Source organism: Chrysochloris asiatica, unplaced genomic scaffold, assembly GCF_000296735.1.
Source record: "Chrysochloris asiatica unplaced genomic scaffold, ChrAsi1.0 scaffold00065, whole genome shotgun sequence".
NCBI classification, from domain to species: Eukaryota; Metazoa; Chordata; class Mammalia; order Afrosoricida; family Chrysochloridae; genus Chrysochloris; species Chrysochloris asiatica.
In genome coordinates, this window is record NW_006408583.1 from 2,123,186 (window position 1) to 2,131,376 (window position 8,191).

Here is an 8,191-nt window from a genome sequence, read left to right on the forward strand (position 1 = left end):
GAACCGCTGACCTTAAAGTTCGCAGCCCGATTCGTAACCACTACGCTACCAGAGCTCCTTTCCACCTTCATTATCGGGTGTCCACCTTCATTATCGGGTGTCAATTTAGTTATTGCCTATCCAGTGATGCTTTCCGTAACTACCCAGTGTAAACGGCAACTCCATACCTAGTCACTATCACTAACACTTCCTTATTTTTATTGATAGTTTTCTATACTGAATTTATCTTGTTCATTTCGTTGGTCATTGTCTGTGTCAGTCTCTCAGTTAAGTAGTAAATAGTGTTGCTTACTTTCCGAATCTAGAACAGTGCGTTTGGTAATATCCGGCACTTAATATATGTTTGTTGATTTCATGATATAATGAATAGGCCTTTTTTCTCTATTGGAGTACATAATTCTTGGGAGCATGAATCATCACTTTTATCTGTGCGTCCCACATACTTGGCATAGTCCTTTAAATATAGTAAATATTTATTGAATATTGAATGGGGCCAATGGCATTCTTACAGACGACTGCAGGGCTAGAGTTACAGTGTTAATGCTGCCGTTCTTTTTGGACCATGGGTTAGCTGATGAGATACGGTGGTTTCAGTGACTGTTTCTCCAGTCTCCAAGTGGAGCATGACCACTGACCTGAGACTGCAACCATGTCTGCCTCAGTTGACAAATTACACTTGCTAGCCTCCAGCACAAGAACAGGTTTGCAAACTCAAATGGCCAGAAGAGAAGGCAGCCCCACACAGTCCTGTTATTTCCCACACTCTTGGCTTCTGCTGTGATTATGGTATTGACACAAAACCTCTGGGACTCTGTAAAAGGGATGTTTTGAAGATTTTGTATATGCTAGTGTGGTGCTTTAGAATAAACACTGGGTTGCTAACCACAAGGTGTGAGGTTCAAACCCACCAGCTACTCATTGGAAAATCTATCCAAGGTCACTATAAGTCAGAACTAACTCAAGGACACTTTACAACAACAGCTTGAAGAGTAGGATTTGAGTTAAACTAGGCAAAATTCATATGAGTAGTTTCAAAACTCCAGAATACCTGACAAGAATTGTTCATTGTGATTAAGTCACAATTTTGTTGTTTTTGTTGTTGTGAAGTGCTGTCGAGTTGGTTCCGACCCATAGTGACCCTGAACAGGGTTTCCAAGGCTGTAAATCTTTACAGGAGCAGAAAGCCTCACAGTTTAGTGTCCTATAAAACAAATAGTCAATATTGTAATGTCCTGAATTCATATGTTCATCTCTTTGTTTAAAAAAATTACAGACTTCTAATATGTACAATGATTTAACTTAGCTTAAGAGTTTGCCTGTAACCACATAGACATTTTAAGTCAATATTTTAAGTTAAAAAAGCTAATAAAATATGAAATTTGAAAGAATAAAGATATTGTTTACCTTGTTCAGATCAGACGGTGTCCAGACCTAGTGTTGAGGATGTTGAGTAATAATACAAGAAATTTCCTGCCTTCATGTATATATAGATTACTCTGACCAAAGTTTTGTTGATGTTATTGTTGTTGTTAAGTGCCGTCGAGCCAGTTCCTACTCATAGTGATCCTGTGTAGGGTTTTTGAGGAGAAGCTTGTGGATTTGAACTTCTGACCTTGTGGTTTACAGTCCAGTGCTGATCCTTTAGTATCACACTGGGATTCCAACCAAATTTTAGAGGAAAACATATATTATCCTGACCTCAGATCATTACATTAAAAACAACAACAAATTTTTAGCTATAAGGGTTTTTTTTGTTTTTTTTTTTTGGTAAAATTATTAGCAATAAAAATGGGAAATAAAAATGTCTCAAAATAGATTTGCCCAAAGAGATTTCCTGTGTATTGATTCTGAGTTTTAATAGAAATAATATAATCTGTGTGTCAAGTAGTGCTGAAAGTCTAAATTTAAGGATGAAATGCTCAATTCATTGGTGGTAGAAGGAAAAGTGATTTGGAGAAAGGAAGTTTCACCTTTTAGCTTTCATTTCTACAAAGGTCTAGGGGGAGAGTGGGTGGTGATAAGGTCACACTGTTTCTAAAACACAATCAAGATCTGAAACCATCACTTGAAAAGAATGCAGTGAACATTGTTTCAAATGAATCATATGTTTGATCTAAAAGACCCTGGAGATATTTTGAAATATTTTATAAATATGAATAAACCCATTAATCAATACCTTTATTTATTCAAGATATGTCTTCAGATAATTTAAAGGTAAAAATTCATGCCTTAAAGAAGCTCATAATCAATTTATTCTGACAAGATATTACCAAATAAAGGTGATAACCTGTCTAACAAATGGATCAGTCAAGAGGTGGTAGAGAAATCCAGAAAGAATGGCTGCCATTTCTACATTGTTCAAGTTGAAAGAACTGAAGAAATAGTGACAGCCGTGAGTTGAAATATTGAAGGATTCTATGGGCAAAATATCTTGTAGAGCTGGCTGTAGGAGAAGCACTGTACTTCTAACCACAAGGTTAATAGTTCAAACCCACCAACCCTCCTTGGAAACCCTATACTGGGTCACTATGAGCCAGATCTGAGTTGATGACACTTAACAACAACAATGGGCAAATATTTAAAAATTAAGGAAGCATCCAAAGAGGATGAAAGGAATGCACAGGGTCATTGTACACAAAAAAAGACTGATATTCAATCATTTCAGAAGGTAGCACATGATCAAGAACTGATGGTACCAAAGGAAGATGTCCAAGCTGCACTGAAGGCATTGATGAAAAACAAAACTCCAAGAATAGATAGAATTCTATTTGAGACTTTTCAGTGAACAGATGCAATGCTTGAAGAGCTCACTTATCATATGCCCATTCAAAAGAAAAGTGATCCAACAGAATGCAAAACATATAGAAAAATGCCACTAATATCACATGTAAGGAAAATTTTGATGAAGATATTTGAATTGACAGAGAACTGCCAAAAATTGAAGCTGGGTTTAGAAGAAAATGTGGAGAGAATGTGGAGTGACATCTTGGGTGAAAGCAGAGGATACCAGAAAGATCCTTTATTCTATTGACTATGCAAAGATATACAACTGTCTGGATCATAACAAACTCTGGGAAGAATGGGAATTCAGAAAACAATTGTGTTGATGAGGAATCTGTATGTAGACCAAGAGACATTTGTTCAAACAAAACAAGGAGACACGGGTGGTGGTATGCCATGGAGTCGGTTCTGACTCACAGTGAACCTGCATAGGATTTCTGAAGCTGTAAACCTTTATGAGAGCCGAAAGCCTCATCTTTTTCCCATGGAACAGCTGGTAGTTTCGAACTTCTGACCTTGAGGTTAGCAGCTCAACTCATAACCACTACTTTATCAGAGCTTCTTAAGGAGGTACTGTTGTTGTTGTTGTTAAGTGCCGTGGAATCGGTTCTGACTCATAGCGACCCTGCACAGGGTTTTCGAGGCTGTAAATCTTTACGGGAGCAGAACGCCTCCTCTTTCTCCCACGGAACCACTGGTAGTTTCGAACTGCTGACCTTGCTGTTCACAGCCCGATTCGTAACCACTACGCTACCAGAGCTCCTTTAAGGAGGTACTAAAGGGGTGAAAATTAGGAATGGTTTCAGCATTATTCACAATACTTATTCCATCTGTCTACCACTTGTCTCCACCACTCGTCTGTCAGTTTGGCGTACTGTGGTGACTTGTGAGTTGCTGTGATTCTGGACACTATGCCACGGGTATTTGAAATACCAGCAGGGTCACCCATGGTGGACAGGTTTCAGATGAGCTTCCAAATAAAGAAAGACAGGAAGAAAGAGAGATGAACTACTTCTGAATATTTAGTCACTAAAACCATATGAATAGCAGAGAAACAGTGTCAGATATAGTGCCAGAAAATGAGCCCCTCAGGTTGGAAGGCACTCAAAATGGGACTGGGGAAGAGCTGCCTCCTCAAAGTAGAGTTGACTGTGATGACACAAATGAAGTAAAGCCCATGAAAGTAAAGCCTGCGGGACCTTCATTTGCTGATAGGGCACAACTCAAAATGAGGAGAAAGAGCTGTAAACATCTATTAATAATCAGAACGTGGACTATATGAAGTATGAATATAGGAAAACTGGAAATTGTCAAAAATGATATGGAATGCATAAACATCTATATCTTAGGCATTAGCAAGCTGAAATGGACTGGTATTGGCCATTTTGATTCTGACAACCACATGGTTTACTATGCCGGGCATGAAAAATTGAAGAAGAATGGTGTTGCATTCATTGTCAAAAAGAACATGGAGCTTTCGGCTTTTGGCTCGGAGGAGGTGTAGGTGCAACTTTTCTTCCGTCGTCCCGCATCTGAGTTCATCCGACACCAGCCGCCTTCGCCATGCCTCCGAAGTTCGACCCCAACGAGGTCAAAGTCGTGTACCTAAGGTGCACTGGAGGGGAAGTCAGGGCAACGTCCGCTCTGGCCCCCAAGATCTGCCCCCTGGGTTTGTCTCAAAAAAAGGTTGGTGATGACATTGCCAAGGCAACTGGTGACTGGAAGGGGTTGAGGATTACTGTGAAACTGACCATTCAGAACAGACAGGCCCAGATTGAGGTGGTGCCTTCTGCTTCTGCCCTGATCATCAAAGCTCTCAAGGAACCACCCAGAGACAGAAAGAAGCAGAAAAATATTAAGCACAGTGGAAATATCAGTTTAGATGAGATCATCAGCATTGCCCACCAGATGCGACACCGGTCTTTGGCCAGAGAACTCTCTGGGACCATTAAAGAGATCCTGGGGACTGCCCAGTCAGTGGGCTGCAACGTTGATGGCCGACACCCTCATGACATCATAGATGACATCAATAGTGGTGTTGTGGAATGCCCATCTAGTTAAGAATTACAAAGAACATATTCAATAAAGGATCATTTGATAACCAAAAAAAAAAAAAAAAAAAAAAAAGAACATGGAATATACGAAGTACAAATCTAGGAAAATTTGAAATTGTCAAAAATGAAATGGACTTAAAATATTTCCTGATAAAGATCAAAGACTACAGTTTGCAGTACGGATTGCAACTCAATGTAAAGAAAAATAAAATCCTTACAACTGGGCCAATAAATAACACCATGATATATGGAGAAGGTATTGAAATTGTCAGACTTAGATCCACAATTCGCTTATTTCCACAATCAATGCTCTTGGAACAACAATCAAGAAATCAAACAATGTATTGTATTAGGCAAATCTGCTGCAAAAGACCTCTTTAAAGGGTTCAAGAGCAAAGATGTCAGTTTGAGGACTAAGGTGCACTTGATGGAATCCATGGGATTTTCTTTTTTCCTTCTTTTAAGACTTTTTATTGTGTATTGAGTGAAGGTTTACAGAGCAGATCACCAGTTTTACATTGAATAGATCCTCCCTGTGTCTTCTGCTACCTTCATCTTTCCTCTGACAATCTCTCTCTCGTTATATATAGCCTGTCTTGTCACTCATATTAGCATGTGTCCACCTTATAGTGCATAAACAACCCCCTCTTTGTAAGTCCCCACCCCAGAACCATCATAGAATGTTTCTTTTATCAAGAAAACCTATTCTTAACATTTTAAAACAGTGGTCTCATATGGTATTTTTCTTTTGTGAGTGCCTCATTTTACTCAGCATAATGTCCTCCAGGTTCCTCCATGATGTGAAGTATTTTGCAGATTCAACATTGTTCTTCATTGAGGTGTTCCATTATATGCATGTACCAAAGTTTATTTAACCATTCTTCTGTTGATGGAAATTTAAACTGTCTCACCCTTTTGCTATTGTAAATAGTGCTTTAATGAACATGTTTTCATCTTTTGTTTCTCTGGGTAGATTTATTACCAAGTATTTCATCTTGTGGAATAAAGCACTGTACCGCAAGGTTGGTTTGAACCTCAAGGTTGGCGGTTCAGGTTCAAACTCATCAGTTGCTCCTTGGACACTCTATATAGGGTTGCTATGAGTCAGAACTGACTCAACGGCGCTTAACAACATTTCAGCTTGGGGGTGGCTATTGTAATTGGTATTGATTTTCGGATTTATTTTTCAGAGATCTCTTCATTAGTGTAAAGGAATCAAACTGATATTTGTATGTTGATCTTGTACCCTTCCACTTTGCTAAGTTTATCAATGAGTTCCAATAGTTTTCTTGCTAAGACTTTAGGATTTTCTAAGTATAGGATCATATCATTTATAAATAGAGAATTTTAATTTTTATTTGCCAATTTGGATGCCTTTTATTTCGCATCTTGCCTTACAGCTCTGGCTAGGACTTCCAGCACAGTATTTAATAGGAGTGGTGATAAAGACCATCCTTGTCTGGTTTCCTGTTTGCAAGGGGAAGGGCTTCAGTTTCTCCCATTGAGAGTGAAGTTGGTTTTGTATGTATTCCCTTAATTATGTTGAGATATTTCCATGCTATTTTTTGAATGTTTTCTTTTCTTTTTTTAAATCAGGAATGATTGTTGGATTTTGTCAAGTGCCTTTTTACATCAATTGATATGCTCATGTGTGTGTTTTTCCCTTTGTTTTATTTATGTAGTGGATTAATTTTATTATTTTTCTACTAACCATCCCTGCATATCTGGTATGACTCCCACTTGATTATGAGGTATTATATTTTGATATATTGATGGATTCTATTGGCAAGGATTTTATTAAGAATTCTTGCATCCATGTACGTGATATAATTTTCTTTTTAGTGATGTCTTTGCCTGGTTTTGGTATCAGGGTTATGCTTGCTTCATAAATTGAATTTGGAGGTTTTCCATCCTTTTCTATATGCTGGATTAGTTTAAGTAGAATTGGTGTCAGCTTCTCTCTGAAGGTTTGTTAGACCCAGTAAGACCATCTGGGTTAGGGCCTTTTAGTTGGGAGTTTTTTAATGACTTGATTGATTGATTTGATTTGATTTTTTTACAGGCCTGTTTAAATTTTCTGTTTCAGTGTTTGTTAGTTTAGGTAGGCCATGTGTTTCTGGAAATTTGTTCATTTTTTCTAGATTTTCAAATTTCTTGGAGAATAATTCTTCATAGTATTATGTTATTATCCTTTTTATTTCCATTGGTTCTTTTGTGACATCACCCATGTCATTTGTTAACCATGTGATTTATATCTTTGCTGTCCTTTATTTTGTTAGATCTGCCAATCTGCCAATGGTTTGTTGGTTTTATTAATCCTTTCAAATAACATACTTATTGTCTTGTTGATTCTTTATATTTTTTCCTGTATTCTATGTAATCTATTTCTGCTGTAATCATTATTATTATTATTATTTTTTCTTCTGGTGGATGGAGGGTCACTTTGCTGCTCTTTTACTAATTGTTGGAGATGTTGTGTTAAAGTGTTGATTTTGGTTCTTTCTTCTTTTGGGATGTGTGTGTTTATTGATATAAATTGCCCTCGGAGCACTCCTTTTGCTATGTTCCAAAAGGTTTTCATATATTGTGTTTTTGTTCTCATTTGACTCAAGGAATTATTAAATTTAATTTATTTTTAATTTGTTCTATTAACCAGTAGCTTTTAAGTAGAGTGTTATTCAATTCCCATGTATTTGAATTTTTCCTAGATCTTCCTATTTATGACTTCTAATTTTATAGCATTATTATCTGAGAAGATGCTTTGTAATGTTTTGAGATTTTTAAATTTATTGAGTTTCGCTTTGTGGCATAATATATGGTTTATTCTGGAGAATGATCCATGTGCACTGGAAAAGAATGTATATTGTGCTCTTTCTTTTTGGGTTGAGTGTTCTGTATAGGTCTATGTGGCTGATTGTGTGGTTTAGTTCTTCTCTCTTTGTTTCGTTTCTTTCTAGTTGTTCAGTCCTTCATCAAAAATGGTGCATTAAAATCTCCTCATATTATTGTAAAATTGTCTATTTCTTCCATTAGTTCTATAGAGTTTGATTTATTTATTTTGAGGCTCTTTCACTGGGGGAATATTTATCATGATATGTCCTCTTGTTCATGATATAATGACCTTTTAATTGACCTCTTAATTATGATATAATGTCCTTCTTTGTCTTTTATGTTGTTTTTCACCTTAAGGTCTATTTTATCAGAGACTAAAAGTTGCCATTAGTGCTTCTTTTTGATTGCCATTAGCTTGATATAATTTTCCATCCTTTGATTTTTAGTCTATTTCTGTAAGATGTGTCTCTTGTAGACAGCATACTGAGGGACCCTGTTTTCTTATCCATTCTGCTATTTTCTGT

The 8,191-nt window shown here is 37.0% G+C and overlaps 1 pseudogene; it reads left to right on the forward strand.

Annotated features, from left to right (window-relative positions):
* Positions 1-4,344: 4,344 nt before the first annotated feature.
* On the forward strand, positions 4,345-4,842 carry LOC102828164 (annotated as a pseudogene).
* The last annotated feature ends 3,349 nt before the right edge of the window (positions 4,843-8,191 follow it).